This window comes from Homalodisca vitripennis, chromosome 6, assembly GCF_021130785.1.
Source record: "Homalodisca vitripennis isolate AUS2020 chromosome 6, UT_GWSS_2.1, whole genome shotgun sequence".
Lineage (NCBI taxonomy): Eukaryota > Metazoa > Arthropoda > Insecta > Hemiptera > Cicadellidae > Homalodisca > Homalodisca vitripennis.
The window spans coordinates 120,581,943-120,599,751 of NC_060212.1; the positions used below are offsets into that span (position 1 = coordinate 120,581,943).

Genomic DNA, 17,809 nt, shown 5'->3' on the forward strand with positions numbered 1-17,809 from the left:
TTTGTTGTCCTCATAGTAGTTACCGAAAATGTATGCTTACCCCAAGCACAATAGACTATCAACAAGGCTTGTTGAACCGATAACTATTCCAAAAACTCCAAATAAGTTGCAACTTAGTACAAAAATGTATCTTATAAATATATCGACGAGTTCGTTGGCCAGCTTGTTACCGTACGCTATTTTTGTTTCTTTGTGACTGCCGTTCATCAAAAATATTTCACAACTCCATTATTTATGAAGCTGGAGTAAAAATTAAAAAAAGTAATCTGGAATGCTTACAGCATCTTATAAATGTTTAGTGATAAAAACATTTTTTGCCTCAAACGGTTTTCGAGATATTGAGTGTATGTAAATACCATGAGAATAAATTAATAATATGTCTGTTGTCACAGAATCTAAAAACTTCTGACTCAGTCGAAAAGACTAAACAAATTTTAAACATCCGGGCATATTGTCCCCGGGCATTGCGAATAACAGTAAAAATTAGAGTGGGGTTCCTCGCCGTCTAGAAGATAAATGTGAGTTATGACCTCTAAATCAAATCGGTAACGGCCCCCTGAAGACGAGAGCGGGATAGATTCTGCCAGAAGTCGTGAGCCGACGGTAGTCACGCTGCCCCCCGGCTGCTAGCAGCATTAGCTGATGAGTAACCTACCGGTGACCTGCTGTTTAGCAGCACGCGAACATTAGTCACCGCCACCCACCGGCGGCGCCAGGCGTCCGCTTGTTCCGTATCGAATATGTAAATATCGATGATATTAGTCGATTGACTACAATCCGGTTCTTTCATTAATCGATTTTTTTAACTATCGAAAATGTTTTGATTTTGATGTACCAAAATCTTTTATTTAATTAATTAAACTACTATAAAACATGTAAATAAATCAAAACAAGCGGTAGTTATTATTATTGTCACTATATTCTAAAAAGAAACAGTGAATATTAACTTTGATTTTGAAAGGAAGATTATGTTTTACAGTGAATTGCAAATTTACGCGTGACATAAACACAAGTTATAATGAGTTAAATTCGAAAATACCAGTTTATTCGATTTTATGATCGATAACTTTCACTATCGATAGTTTGACTCCGATACTCAAGTGACATCTATGTTCTACAAGCTGACTGCATGGATGACACGGAGTGGGATCCTAGAAACGATTTCACAACCATGATGAGTGCGAAGTGCAGATGTAGCATTCCTTTATTTCCTGTGGAATGTCACTTAGACCACCATTAGTTTCTACGCTACTACTGGGAATTGAGAACAACAATTGCAAGATATGTCGCAAACAAATGGCCCACTCAAAAATAAGGCAAATATTATTACTTTCTTTATTCCATTGAGCTCAGACATTCATCATTGGAACGTTCGAAAAATTGCTGGTTACCTTTTTTAATATGCTTATGAAATATTTGTTTTTTGCGTTCATATAATTGAAAATCATTAATTATATTCCAAGATCAATTAATTAATTTTAATTATAAAGTAATTATTCTGGAACCAACACTCGGTCAGACACTGGCCCATTACTTTTATTTTATGTTTTGAATTTCTACCCCTACTCGTATTGAAATATACAAGTGTTTTCTTTCATTTTTTTATTACAAATTTGTCTTTATTTATTCATTTATTTTTATAGTCTTTGTAGCAGGTATAAAAATACCGACCACCATTGGGTATGAATTCAAAATTTTTGTTACATATAAACAAAACAAAATAATAAAAATTTACACTTTAAAGAAATGTTTACAGCGTTATTTGACCTATATGTTTCTAATGTAAATTTGTAACACAACTAAATTATAGATTTGAATAAAAAGCGTTTCATTTAGAGAATATTCTTTTAATAAACATAATTTAAAAGGCTGAGGCCGAATTATTATAGTTTATATCTCTTTAACATTATAGCACACACAATATATTATTTCAGATTGCAGATCTCGAAACGTAGTGTTACTGATTTCTTGTTTCACTGAACGATGGCAAATGTCCGGAAAAATCCTGTTTCCTTCACACTATATTATATTATATAACAAATACCGGACTAGTATTTAGGCTGAAAATAAAAATCATCATCGTCTCTCGCCATCTTTGAAGAATAAACTTGAGCAACACAAAATAAATGTTTAAATTAAATGTTATAAGACAAGTTTGCATTGTGTGTCAATCTATTTAAAACTGTATTTGGATTAATTTCTGACATTACATTCTCTCTCTCGACTTTCAGCGCAACGATAAGAACACACAAAATTCATATATGCTGGTAAACCATAAGTAACAATACATTAGTTCACATAGTATCTCAACAATTACTCTCAACCTGAACGTCGTAAATCAGTAGTTTACAGCAGGGAGCAAAAACACATCTGCAATCTGCTATATTTTGCGGACGTGTTTAGACAGATGTGGCTCCTGGGTTACTCTCACCAGATGCTAGCATGCTCTGCATCTGAGACAGGCAGACAGACAGACAAGACAGGACAATCTGCAATATGGCGACGATGCGACGTTCGAGACAGCTGGGACTTATCAAACTATTCTGGGCTGCCCCGATAACCTGTAGGGAAGGCCTTGTTGAAAGGTTCACGGGGGTAGTCACCGAATCGTAGTTAAATATTGGGTCAAGATCAAAAATCGATCTATTCATTAACATTATTAATATATCGCAAGATCTAATGTATGGAGAATATTTCAAGAGAGCCTAGATAATTCCACAAGGAAGAATATTGAATAATGTTTCAACTATTCGTGTCAAAATTCCACAACATTGGATAAAATGAACAAATTTAAACAAATACGTCACTATAAAAATCGTTAGTTTCGGTTTAAAAAATTATGACAACGTTCGTACAAGGTTGTTATAATTCCTGACATATGAGTTACATAACGCTCTGGTATTGTTAGTTTATTTCAACTTAAAATGTAGTTATATGTTAGGTTAATTATTCACCTGAGGAAGAGATCAGATTGCAGATTTCGAAACGTAGTGTTACTGATGCTTTGTTTCACTGAACGGCAAATGTTCGTAAAAATCCTGTTTCCGTTACAATATTGTATTTGGAAAATAAAATAGTGATTTCAAATTATTAAAGTAGGCCAGTAACCTATTTCTACTTTACCTCGAAAAACGTAGCAAAAATTAGCAAACGTCTCTAAATTTATCAAGTGAGCAAACTGAATTTTAACGATAATGACCTTGTCGACGTCCGGAAATAATGGGAGTCCTCAAAGGACCAAAGGATAAATTAATGGACTATAATGGAAAGTAGTGGAGCTCGCTTTAGGATAAATTACGAGACCGCAACGGAAATGGAACATAACGATTAGAATCTATCGTTATCATTACATTCCAACGCTAGATTGCGGAAACGAGGCCAGGCGACACTTCAACGACGACGCCGAAATGGGTGTAATACTCTATACCTAATGGGGAAGAACCATTTTCTTTATGGGTTGGGAAAACACTTTTGCTAAATCCTTGAAATGTTTCGCTAGGTATATAAGAAAGAAGTTATTTTATAGGAGGTATTATACATTTCTGAATATTGTTTAACTTGTACTATATTTAACAGAAATGATCTGTTACATTTTGCTTAGTCGGTTTATGATATGCCTTAAGATATTAGCAGAAATCGGCAATGTGACGAGAAAATAAAGTATGTTACATTTGTACTGTTTGGAAGATATGCAACTTTTCAATGAGGAATACAATAATTTTACTGACTTTCAAAATTATGCATGCAATTTACATACCTTACATTATTGTGTTATTTTATGTTCAAACATTAGGAATTTATTAGCCGGATTACACTTATAATTAGAAAGGGTGTCGTTTAAAGGTCACTTAGTTCCTAAAATTATATCAATTTTAACTTCTTCGCCACTGTCTCATAATCTTAAAATGTTTGCCCGTCATATTGAAATGAAAACGAACAACCATGCTAGTTTTATATCCTAAACGTTTGTAGCACAAGAATCTATAAGATGATTTACAAAATTATACCTATATTTGCAATGAAAATCCTTGAGCTTTTTCTCTGGAAATTCTTGGTTTTTAGAACCATGTATACAGATTTTTTACGAAGAAGCAAGAATTTTACACGCCTTCTTCTACGCTGTTCCATTTGAACTCTATACATTTTAGAAGGAGTTGTTACACCCCATATTTCAATTAATGGGAAGTTTCAAAATCCATATAGCTGGAGTTTTCACTTTATACAGTATCTTTATAAAAAATACCTTTTGTGCTGAAGTAAAATATTAATGAATTATTAATAATTAAATTAATTATTCAGCAAAATAATTCACTAATACTAACTTAAACTATCGATGATATATCTATTGGCAGTACACGACGCGTGCTTAATAATAATGTACGCCTTCATTTTCCGAACCGCAATCGGGCTACATCCTTCTGTTTTTGACTTGTACACAAGCGGTAATTTCCCCAAATTTGGCCAAATTATACAGTTTACTAATACAGCTAAACCACAATACCTAATAAGCCCCTGTCTATCTTGTTATACGCCATGGGATTATGTTTAAAACATGCTATTACTACTTGTGAATCCTACAAATGTGTAGAACTTGTTTGATGCCGAATTCATTTTCAAGCTAGCGTAATTTGAAATTAAAATGACTTACTTATAATATGATTCCAGGATTGCTTTAAAATATCAATTAGAGTAAATAATACTTATAATAATAATAAAATTTACATTAATATAAAATGTAAGTGCATACATGGGTATTATAGGCCACTCTTCCCCTATCTACTACTTGTTTTTACTCGATATAAGTAGGTTTAGATTAGGTTATTATAAATACGTGTATAGTAGTACCAAAGTTAAGGTAGTACCGAAGCCCGCGCTGACTGATGGCAAGGGGTATTTCCGATCGGTATTTTCCCGACCTTAGATCCGTGCCAGATCTTCCACCGTGATTTGATGTAAGGAAAAATACCTATCGGAAATACCCTGTCTATCAGTGCAGGCTTCGGTGGTGCCTTTCCGCACTTCTGGCGAAATAAGAATACCTCGAGATAGTACCTAAATTCAAGCCCAGATTGAACTCTCGTAAAGGTTACCTTTGACTTATTCTATTTATAATAAATACGTAGGCCTATGTTTACTTGTAGGCCAACCTACTAATATCGCATAATAACAGGTAGTAGATAGGGACAGAGTGGCCTCACATATTAATAATAAAAGTTCCCAAATATTTTTAATCTCATGGGAAAACCATGGCATCAATTTTGAGATTATAAATTAGTAAAATTATTTTCTTAAACTTACATTGGCGCACACTGTAGCATATATTTCAACTTTGTCCCAAAAGTTTCATAAATAACACCTCTCCTTTATTTAATCAATAAGTACATTTTATTTAACTTTCGCATTCTATAAACATGTTTATTTAAGTAATTGCTAATTGAATACATTCAAACTCTTGTGGTTTACTCTCCAACCTAGGAATGAAATTAATTCTTTCAAACTACATCTCCACATTTAAGATGCTAATGGTCCTTTTGTTGTATCTAGCCTTAAAATACCGAAGGAGGGGAGGGGGTGAGCGCAACCCCTGTGAAATTAATTTAGGCTTGTACTAATATAATTTTGAAAGAGTGGTATAAGAATTACATTTCGTTTTGGTACTATTTTGTAACAACTAATTAGTTATAATGTAAAAAGCCGTACTTGCATATCTTTACTATAATTGATAAGTTATGAATTGATTTCTTTATCTGATAAAATGGTAGTACAGATATGATCGATAATTACAATTAAGAGTACTACTGAACATTTTAGGTTATGTCAAACATTCCAAAATTTAAGTCCCAATATTTGTAATTTTACGTGAGTTTAATACATTTTTTTAATTTGATACATTATTATGAAAACTTTATTTGGTATAAACCTAAATAATATAAATCTAAATTATCCTCTGTACACTGCGAGTCCAATCTTTAATACATTATTAGGCTATAAATTATTGGAATATTTACAGGATTTAATTAATAGCCACAATGAGTGATTTCCTCAGATAAGCTGTAGATTCATAAACCAAATCATAAGCAACTTTGATCAATTTCGTTGTATTACATAATCTCTTGAAAAGCGAGTTATAAATAAACCGCATTCAAACTGGTCAAATCAATAATGATGGTAAACACAAGTAAAACATTCAAGCCCTTCAACCCTTTACTTAGAATAAACTATTATTATATTAATTAGGAACAATAGATTTAATTTAGTTTAGAATGCAGTAGCTTTTACAAGCTTTTAATAGTTTCTAACCACAACTGTAATGTAACAGAAAATAATTTGCCGATTTAAGTAATACGAGTAATTTTGATCAAAGAATTAGCTATAGATTTGTTAACGAATCTCTATAAAATCTTTATTGTATTCTTTAAACTAATAATTATTTTAATAAAAACAATATTTAAAACACCTAAATTTTGTGTTGTTTCTACAACAATAATAATGAAAAATAATTTAATAGCTTTTATCCCAGGAAGTGAGAAACAACTTTCCTTATCATTTCAGCACACATTACCGGTATTCAAAAGTAAACAACGTTAGTAAATTCACAATTACAACAAACAATAAATTAAATATAAATCAGTAAACCAACCTTTTATGTCGGATTGATCGAGGAAAGCAAACCGAAGAACGACAGTCCTCTAGACGCAAACACAAACAAAAACCACAACAAACCGGGAGGCACGGTCTCTGAGACGTCCTCACAGTAAACACCCACTTCACTGACTGACTGCCTTGCGGGAGACGCGCGACGAGCTCCTCCCGTTTGTTTTCAATGGGGTGATCGTGACAGGCGGAGAGAAAGAGTGGGGGCAGAGCCGAGCAGTACCGATAAATCCCGAACATTCCTGACAAACCCTGTACATGCGGCTGATAGCGACCTCAGTTCGGAACGGTTCTGATTTCTATTATCTTACGAATTAATGAGTCGTTTTATATCCGAAGTAATGAGTCGTTTTATATCCGAACATATCTGCAAAACATAGAAATTATATCGAATTAATTATATTAATATTGAACTTTCTTTATAACTCCAAAAATACTTTACAAAATGTGAGATGGTGCACAACGAATAAAATGTCATAATCTAGAATAGAATAGAAAAATTATTTATTTTCTTGAAAATATGTACAATAGTAAAATTATATAAACATCATTTATACCTTAAGCACAAACACAAACATTGCTCCTTAGTTGTAGACACAATTGACATGAGAATAAAAATAAAACAATGTTACTTTTTATTAAAGAAATATGAACATGTCTTTTTTTATTTTAATACAGCTAGGGTACATCAATAAACAAAATTCAAGAAAACAAAATAGGACCTCAAAAGGCAAGGAACTGCCTGTGTAGAGGCTCCAACTTTCTTAGAAAAACAAAAGAAAACAACACTCAAGCAAATGAAATTAACAAATAAATTCAAATACGATAAATCTACCCATTTAAACTAAGCTTTAATAAAACAAATTTGAATAAAAAACACATTATATAATTTTCAAAGTCTAAAGCTAATTCAGTATACATAAAATGCCATAAATATAAATTATAACCATATCCAGTTATCTTTTTGTGATATTAGAATATATTCAAATTAATAGGACAAAAGCAACATATTATAATGTGGAGTCCTTAATTTGTAGTAAATAAATTAATAATTACTTAACCAAAAACATAATTATAGAAATATGACAAAATCAATGACAACTACCTGACTTAAATACCTAACATAGCACGTGACATAATTAATAAATACAAAATTATCCCAATTATATTATATTACTGTACAGATTTATGATACAATTATACAAATTTATACAATTTATTGAAGTCTGCCATTGTCACTCAGAAGGCTTAAGTCCAGGCAAATCTGTCTGTTTGTTGGATATATAGAGAATGAGAAATAAGCTATAGACTTGAAATTGTGCATGCAACTTCGACCAAGCCTGATAAGTGTCATTTTGTGTCGTCTGGCGTACGCGATTATAATGCTGATCTGATCTATAGTACATGGAAATTATCGAATAATTTCTAACTAATAGTAATGTAACCTACAAATTATATTTATTTGATTAAGGCAGTTGGAAAATGCAATGAACCAAATATAATGTTACGAAACAATTTTATTGGTTTACATTTTAATACGAAAGATGCAATTAAAAAACTCAACATAATTGTTGATTTTGTGTTTGGAGACCCTGAAGATAAATTCTTTAACTACTATGCTAAGTAGGGCTCTTTTTAATCCTCCTGGATGTTTAATCCATCCACCCTCGAACGTCTTTTTTGGTATTTCGATACTCCGTTGTATTGGTTTATTTGTATGTAGACAAGAGTAATTGCCTGCCATTAATTACGTTGTAAAATAAATTTAATTGCGCTGCATCCTGCAGCATCCAGCTTTGAAAATGTAATATATATATATTACATTTATACATATACATACATATACATATTACACCACCAGGCTCTATTAAATTCAGAGGAGTACAGAGCGAGAACGCGCGGACTGCTTATTCCACTATTCTAATACGCGGGCTATCTCTAGTTGGCAGGAGGGGCCCCTCCATCCCCACTTTTTCTCTCCGCCTGTCACGATCACCCCATTGAAAACAAACGGGAGGAGCTCGTGAGACGCGCGGGCCAACAATCGTTGTTAGTGGGGGGGGGAGGTACGAGGAGGGGAAGGGGTAACACTACACATTGTTGACTGCCTTCCTTCGCTCTCTGTCATATCGTATAATCAACGCTGTTCTGTTCTCTTAACTTATAATCAGAACAGTAAGTTCCAGCTCACAAAAAAAAAAAAAATCCATTAAAGCTATAACTATGACAAAAACCAACACAATAATAAATTGTTATTTCTTACACCAAATGAACATTTTTAAACTAGGTGCAGTAGATTAATATAATAGATAATGTAAAATTTTATTAATAAATAAGGAGGGTCACCCAAAACTAACTTGGACAAGAAGGAAAGGACATAAGTTCATCTTTTCTAACATGGTTATTAACATATTGCATGTTAATTTGATAGTTTTAGATAGTTAAAGAGTGTTTATATTATAAAACTGTCATAACTGCAAGTATCACATTTTAAAATGACCTCATATCAATTACAATTTAAATTTATATTTATACCTATATATATATATAATGTGATACTTGCAGTTATGACAAATTTCCAGACAATTAAAATTGTTGAATTCTGGAAAATGGTACAGTATTATCACAGATTAAAGATATTTTATTTATATATTAGATTTCTATAAGAATACCATTAGTCTGTGGTATTATTAAAGCTTGGCCCTAGAACCCCATTTTCTTAAAACCGCAAATGCTTAACACTATTTGTTATTTAACATGTGTCTATTAGAGAATACCTGTGCTAATTTTTCTGAAAACCCACGCATTCCTAATTTGCTGAACAGTGACTGTTCGGGAAAATGTGTCTGATTCTTAGGTTTCGCCTCTGTTCCAACAGTAACTGATTAAGGTGTGTTCCAAGAAACCTGAAGGCATTACCTTAACATTTCGTAAAACGTCATGGTACTCTTCTAAAACTCAGTTCTCCCATTGGTTCCAAAAAATACTCTACAACTACACGTCATTAAATTCAATACCATCCAACTTGTTTACTTATTAAATTTAAATCCTAGATGTTCAGGATACTTAGCTCTTAACCTCCACCTCCTAGGGCCTCCGCATTAATTTCTGCAATGGGTTCCCATTGATTTCATACAATGACCATGCCAATTTTGGTTACCATTCATATATTCCTAGAAAATCAGACCTATTATGAAGAAAATTATTCACGCCCTGTAAATTAGCCCTTTCTAATACCAAATGGCTCACTCATAGTTTATTCCATAGAACGTTCATAACAATTTAGGTTAAAATCAATCTATTTATAAGGCGATCAGGGTATTTTTGGGGAACAAGTTATCACCCCTCCCTCAACTGAAGGTTCTCAACAACTATCCTCAGTCAACATTTATTCAATGCCGTTTTCGTGAAGATCAATGTATTACTAGGACATTAAAGATCCCTGTGTAGGAGTAGTTTTAGCTTGGATGTTAGAGTTAGGTCCCTATATCTCCGACATTCCATAGAACGTTCATGACAATTTCGTCCAGAAAGAATTTCGGATGAAATCTAAATTTGACATGGACTCAGTACGATGAGTAAATTGTAATGTTTTCCTAAAATGATTCGTTCAAAATCTGTACAGCTGATCTGATAAGACAAAAGAGAGTTGAGTTTTGTTTTTCTTTTATACGTGCGATGGGATTTAATTTTCATTTCATTTTTGTCCGAAAATAGGGTTTTCAAAAAATATAGAGAAAAATAAAATGAAGCGTTAAAAAAGAATAAAATTACAGTTTATGAACATCTTTAATAGTATTTCACTTAGAATGTTACGTATTATACTCTTCTAACATATGCAGTATAATAAATTCTTCTTATAAATCGAGAAACGATAAACAATTATTTGCATACAAGGTGGTACATTTTATATGTATAACATTATACATTTATTACATTAGGGTGATTTGCATCAGAAAGTAGTGTTATATTTTAATCATTATATGTTAAATCACTTATTACTTATTATTAATGAGACTTGTAAGATATTACCCATATTAAAGCATAAATCATATACTAGATCACATATTATGTATATTACATGTTAGTAAACGGATACTTGATTAGTTCTACGATGTAAAACTATAATTTAACACGTGTAGGTACTATAATATAAGAGAAGAAAATAAGTGTAATGTAGGGGGAAATGGAGACCATTGAAGAACATTTTGTATTAATTTATAATCAGGAGAAAGAGCAATAAACTTAGAAGAGATATGGATCATGCCACAGGTCAAAGTACAGTTCCAAGGAATAAGAATCGGTGAGAGAATTGTCACCGGCAAGTCACAGAAGTGAGGATCAGGATGTGTCCTTATCGGTGGACCTGCTCGACTTCCTGGTCCTGGCAAGATCTGTATTTAGTCTCAGGTGTTTGTGTGGGAATAGTTACGCTCTCAGGAAATTCTTCTTCATTGTTAAAAATCAGAGAGATGTAAATATGGAGTATATCAACCACGAGAAATACGTTTTTCCCACAATATATTCGTTAGAAATAGTGCAGAAAAATTTATAAAGAATTCCTTCTTCATTTTTGTAACTTCTCTTCCCACATTTCATAACCATAAACCCACGAAATGCCATAGAGTTACAGATTGAACTGTTGCATGAAATTATACATTAAGAAAGATTCAGTTTGATGATGGAGTACATTCCTATGCTATCCTTAGTGAAGACTTTTAGTTTACTTTATGCTTTTACGCGATATGTGGTCTTGTATACCCCTACCTGTATTATGCAGTTGATATTCAGGTTCACTTGGAATCCATAGTTGGCTTTATATAATTAATATTTTTAACTTCACTCGATAGGTCTTCTTGCAATTTCTAAGCTGCCCCTACTCAGCAAAATAATTTAGAAATAGAAATGTGCTGCATATTTTAAAACTCGGAAACAATTAGTGAGTTTTGCCATATTAAATACTAAGGGATTATTTGAAAATTAACTTAAACAAACAATTAAGTTATTGAATAAAGATTCTTGGAGATATTGGTAAATGTAATACCACTAGTAATAATGTTCGCACATATTTTCAATATTAATTTTATGCGAGGCCTTTAGAAATCAAAGATTTCTTCGCCAGGCGACTTCACAAATAAATAAATATTTAAATGTTTTAAAATAATAAACACACAATAAAGAATGTGGGAATATGGTTAGCTAGTATAAAATATTCAAATAGAGTTACATCTTTTCGTATAAATTGAGTTGAGAGTAGAATCGAATTTTCAATAGGACCGTCTTCATTGTTTGTAACTTTTTCTTGATGTTTGTTTATGTCAAATGTTTCCCGATCATTCAAATGTGTTGTATTTGTAAATTTTGTAGTAATCTTAAATTTGTATTTAAGATTATTAAAAAATGTATTTATAGAGTCACCTGACAAAATTTTTGCTTTCGAAAGGCCTCGCCAAAAATTTTGAAATCAAAAATGTGATCATTATTAGTGGAAACAAATTAAGTTATTGTTTGTTTATTTCATTCATTCATATGTAGCTACATCCCCTGTAGTCTAAACCTTTAGAAACAAAGTACATAAATAGATTATTCAGATTGAAGTACAATCCTGGGATATCTGAAAGGTCCGTTAAGTCCTGCGTTTGTTAGATTTTGTTCTAGAAGAAGCAAACACTGTACTATGGAAGGATCCCAGCATATGTGTGACATCATCGTGGACCAATCTGGATTGCCTTAATTTAGAGCACTTATTGACGACTGGGCTGACGTTCTGACAGAAGACGTCAGATGGAGCGGGGGACAGACAGGTCAATCAGCGACCACACGTGGTATGTGTCCTGACAGTTGACCTCATCTCGTCGTGCTCTGGCAAATAAGCAGTAGTAGTCGGTGCTTCTTCCTTCACCATAACTTCAGATGGAGGCCTTGGTAAGCAATATGAAGTATCGGAGATAAATAGGCAGTACCTTACTTTGGGTTGGCCGTTCCGTTTGACAAACGGAACATATCCTATATTAGCTTAATTGAGTACGAAACAAGCAACAGGAAGATTGAGGAGGAAGTCGGAGTATACAGAATTCTCGCAGGATCGGCCAATAGTTTTGAATAGGATGGATATTCTGTGGATATTCAGTGGATAGATGGATATTCAGTGTTCTCACCACTTCTTGAGAGGTATGTTTTACTAGACTGAACCCGTAGTGTAGGGGTTGTTCCTAGCAGTGTTTCTATGAACTGGCCATCCTTTATCCTCTTAGCAGTCACATCACAACCACCTTGTCCTTCCTCTGTGTTTCCATGTCATTGGGGATGTGAGCCACCTGGTGATGGAGGTAGATTACAGGGGTGTTGATGTGGTAACGAAATGGAAACTCCCAAATTTACGTTCTTCCAGTATGTGACAAAGACGCTAATTTAGGTCAGGGAAGAACAAACCTAGTTTAGACCAATTTGTTATGTACAAGGTAAGCAACAAACACAGTTGTTATATCCATCTAAATTACGTTGCAAGAAGACGTAGAACCACTAACGTACATAGTTGCAGCGTAGGCTGCAAGGAACAGTAGTAGTCTGAACCCTCAATTTGTGTATAGGGATCATGTTTATAGGTTGAGTACCGTTTCCACAAGGAATACAAGGGGTAATTATTCATATTGCTATAAAACAATAACACTAAATTCTCTTTTGGATAAACAGTTATTTTAACACCCATATGAATTGAAGCGTGAAGAATACAGAAAAAATATTAAATATGCCTGAAGTACAATTTGTGCCTACTTTTAAAAAAAGGAGGATATGTTTAGATTAATTATTTTTGTCGGTGGCACCACTCAGAAACGGCAATACCTCAATAGACAGCAATATTCTTGAAATGCATGAAATTTTACACCTTAGAAAGGATGTGGAATACACGTTTCTAAAATTAAAACCTCGTGAGATATGAGTCGAAATGTCTAGGTTTGATATATTTTTTTAAAATATATATATATATCCAATAACTCACACTCGGTGGCATTTTCAGAAATGATGAGATTACGAAATCGTTGATAAATAACGCTTTCTTACTTGCGACTATAATTAATTTTATTTTTACCTGTAGTTTTTTCGCTGTGTGTACCGGAAACCCGAAAATGAAATGAATGTGAAATTTAAGACCCTTACCGGGCTTTCTTAAACGTGACTTTGCCCGTCTGTCTATCCGTATGTGCGATGGCTCTTAATGAAAGGGTCCTAGACACCTGATACAAAGGTTCGTAAATTGTAAAAAAAAGTGCCCTATTGATTTTGAGTGTCATAAGGTAAAAGGGCATTCCGTCTGTGTGTCTGTCATTCTATAAGTGTTGTTACATTCTGTCAGATTCTTCGATACTCCGTTTTATCAATGTATTGTGTGCGTCACTATCTCTATCATGAATAGTTTTGTATTGCAAGGCTTGATAAAGAGGTGGAATGTACTGTGTTTTCTGAGTTGATGTAAACCAGACTTGTGTGGTTGAGATGTTGCGCGCATGATCGGCACCATCCCACATGGTATCTGTCTGCGCGGTGCGCACTACACACATTGCTGGGCTTGAGCCCCAGACCCCAGACAGCTGAGGGCTCTTGACACGTCATGTTTTAGTCAAGTGCTAGATGCTCGACCAGTCTGGCCTCTCTTGTTCTCACTCACCAGCATAGCTACAGTCCTGGCTCCTATGTGTGTGTGGCAGAACTAGTAGGTAGGAGGTGCTGCGTTTCCAGCAACAAAATGGAAGCAAACGATAAAAGGATGGACTTAGAGAGAAAACACACTGCCGTGAGCCCTGGTACCAACAAACCAAACCCTTCTAAGTCAGCCATTTCCAATTCTCCTCAGGGGTTCATTGGGTTACCCATCCCAAATGGTGGGGTTTATTCTGATAAATTATTCATTTGCGATGAAGGTTGGTTGATGTATTCGAGTCAGCCTTTTTTTGTTAAAGAATTCATCACCCTCATACAAGTAGCCTACAGTAAATAGCACCTACTGATTTTCCTTGGTATGATAGGTGACATCACTTGTGGTCATGTCTTATTTTCCTTGGTATGATAGGTGACATCACTTGTGGTCATGTCTTATTTTCCTTGGTATGATAGGTGACATCACTTGTGGTCATGTCTTATTTTCTACGGTACTGTTAACACATACATCTTGTCCCATATCACTTTATCCCATATCATAGAAACCCATGCATCAGATCTAAATTGAATAGTGTTCAATGAGTGTTCCAATAATTTTCACTCAGAAACTAATTCACCACTTCGTTGAATTTGTAGAATCAATAGACTATTTAATGATAGGTTTCTATAGAAATTCGCTGCACTTTGTCAAGCGTTTCTAACAGAATATGTAAAAACTGTGCAGCATTCATAAATTAACGTCCATACAAACTACAAAAAATAGCTAAGAAATGTCTGAGGGAACCTGCTTAACCCTTTCAGGGCCAGGACCAAATGTGAGGTGTTGCAAAATTTTTTCACATATCATATCCCCTTGTGACTAGTCAAAAGTGCCAGGCTAAAATTGGCGATTTTGCAGTCTCTTAGATTAAAATTTATAACTTTTCATAACAATTAGAGAATGACCTAAAAGTTGCACCAAATTACTCGTATAGATATATACTATCAATAAAAAAATATATAGATGTAGTTTTAAGTAATTTAAAATTTAGAAAAAATTATGTTTTAATGAATTACATATAAATTTTTTTATTTTTTTTTGTAAATAACTAAAAAAGAAAAAATAATTTTACCGTGGGAAGCTATGTTATTATATTATACATTTAGAAAGGAACAACCATACAAAATTTTGTGTTATTTCTCTCATAAATAAATTTATTATGACACATTTTGTATAAATACGCATAATTGTACTTCGCAACATTTTATAAATGATAAAGCAACTGACTCTTACACTGCAAGAAACTTAAAATAAATATTCACATTATGGATGTACCGGTAAACAGATGATTGTAGGATCCATAAACAGTTTCAATACAGTTAAAAAAATTATTTACCAAGAAATATTTACACAATTTTATTTGAAATTTATTTACACTTTTTCTATTTACAAATATGCTACTTACAATTTCACTCCCGTGAGATCGCAAATTGTCAGTCATTGTAACTACTACACACAATAGCTAAGCAGGTAACTACTAACACTACTAATATTTACAACCACAAAATAAAATAATGAAGAAGAATCCAGCATACAATAATACAATTACACTAAAGCATAAAGAATTAACAACAATAGATCGAGTCAGCTGATAATGTCACGTGACAATTACGAAATAAAAATGCATAGACTTCCAAAATAAAAATGATATTCATATTAATTATCTACAAATATACCAGGGAATAAAAAAACATAAAACTTTAATCATTTGACATTGTATTTATTTAAAAAAACAACGAATATCAAGGCGGCACGAATATCAGACGCGATGTGTGGCGGCAATATATTGCTGCCTGGCCCGGAAAGGGTTAATACGTAGGCACAGTTTACTTCTTCACATGAACCTTGAAGTGTTCACGGTCAACAGCCGACTTATCGTTGCAGCAAGTACCGCTTATTTCCATTGAGTAATTTCTTGTTATTCACTCAAAAACCGAGCATTTGCACAATTACTGGAGGATAATTTTTTATCCGATACAAGTACCCCAATACTCGTACTTGTATCAGCTGTCCCTATGTATCCTTCTTTGTTCGTTGGATAGGTAAATAGCTTAAAACACACCAAAAACCTCCCGATAGAGTCATCTGTTTTGCCAGAATAAAACGTAAATGATCTGATAAGTCTATAGCTTAATAAGAATTGAAGATAAGAATTGTCTATATTGTCCTGATCACGCACCCTCTACGCTATATTGCACGTCATCCCGTTGTTACTATTGCAATTCATAAAGTTGTTTCATCTTTGAAAAGGTTGTGGTGATATGCTGCTCTCTATGTGGTTGTCTTTTCACCCACAAATTATTCCATAAGAATTGTTTTAATTTTGGGGTATTTTGACGTGCTATAAAAATGTGTTGGGTAGTCATTCACGTTAGCCCGTCAATCTGTGGATTTGGGAACAAGGGAACTTACCTAAAATATGGGATTGTTCGGTATTTCTGTGTGCCTTTGGTTGATTTTGTCGTTTTTCTTTGTTGATCTGGTCAATAAATGCTGTGATAGAGGCTGGAAGCTTTTTGATATACACGTTCATTGGAGATTCAGCATTGTCAGAAGGAGGAATATACATTTCATGTCGCGGACTTTTCGTTCTATCTGTTCTATTTTGTTTTGTTAGTGCATATTGTGCGAAGCATGTCGACTTTTTAGATGACTTTTATTTGCCAAGAAGCAGATCGTAATTTGAACGAAGTATCACGTTGGGAGATTTAACTGTGTACCAGGAAAATTATCAAATAGAAGATTGTCCAATCATCGAGACTTGTTCTGTTTCAGAAGTATGATGTTGCTCATTGCTGTCTGCTCGTCATTGGCGTCACTTTTGCATCACCTCCCGGAACTTAGGTGAGCCACGTCCAGAAATCTCCTAGGCATCGTGACGACCTTCAATAAATGGAATAACAACGACAAGAGCTGCAGGTGCTGCTCAAGGTCAGGGAATCCGTCAATTTCGTTTAATTTACTTAAGTTATTTAAAAGAGATATGTGTTGTGAGAACCCTGTGCCATTTCCATAAATGCAATATTCTTCCATTTTTATCTTCTTCCATTTCGTCCATTTCGATGAAGTAGAGAAGTAAAGAAACTAAAGTGACTTCAAGGTAATCCAGTTGTGTAAAACCAAACACAACTGTCTTTTATTAAAAGAAATTTAAATAAAAACTTAAAACAGATTCTAGTATTTACATGGTCATTGATGAAATAATTTTTATTTGAAAAGAAATAACAACAAACAAACAGTTAACAGTTCTTTGAGTGACAGTTTCTTCCACGCGCATATTTGATGACTGTCAAACATTGGAGACCAAACATAACTGATAAGTTGTTTTTATTTAAACGAGCACGTAGTAAAGAAGATAACAGAGAGGAATATTGTTTCTCTGTCACATCTAAAGCAAAACAGTATAAAGCAAAAATGTGTTTAAAATACTGTACACAAAACATTGGGTTGCATGTGCTT

At 33.6% G+C, this 17,809-nt stretch overlaps 1 protein-coding gene across 2 annotated transcripts in view; it reads right to left on the bottom strand.

Moving 5' to 3' along the window:
* Positions 1–6,783, bottom strand: part of LOC124364846 — a 69,384-nt gene extending 62,601 nt beyond the window's left edge. For both annotated transcript variants that reach the window (XM_046820627.1, XM_046820626.1), the window contains exon 1: positions 6,641–6,783. The gene's annotated coding sequence lies outside the window, so the exon portion shown is untranslated. The remainder of the gene's footprint in view (positions 1–6,640) is intronic.
* Between the last annotated feature and the right edge of the window lie 11,026 nt (positions 6,784–17,809).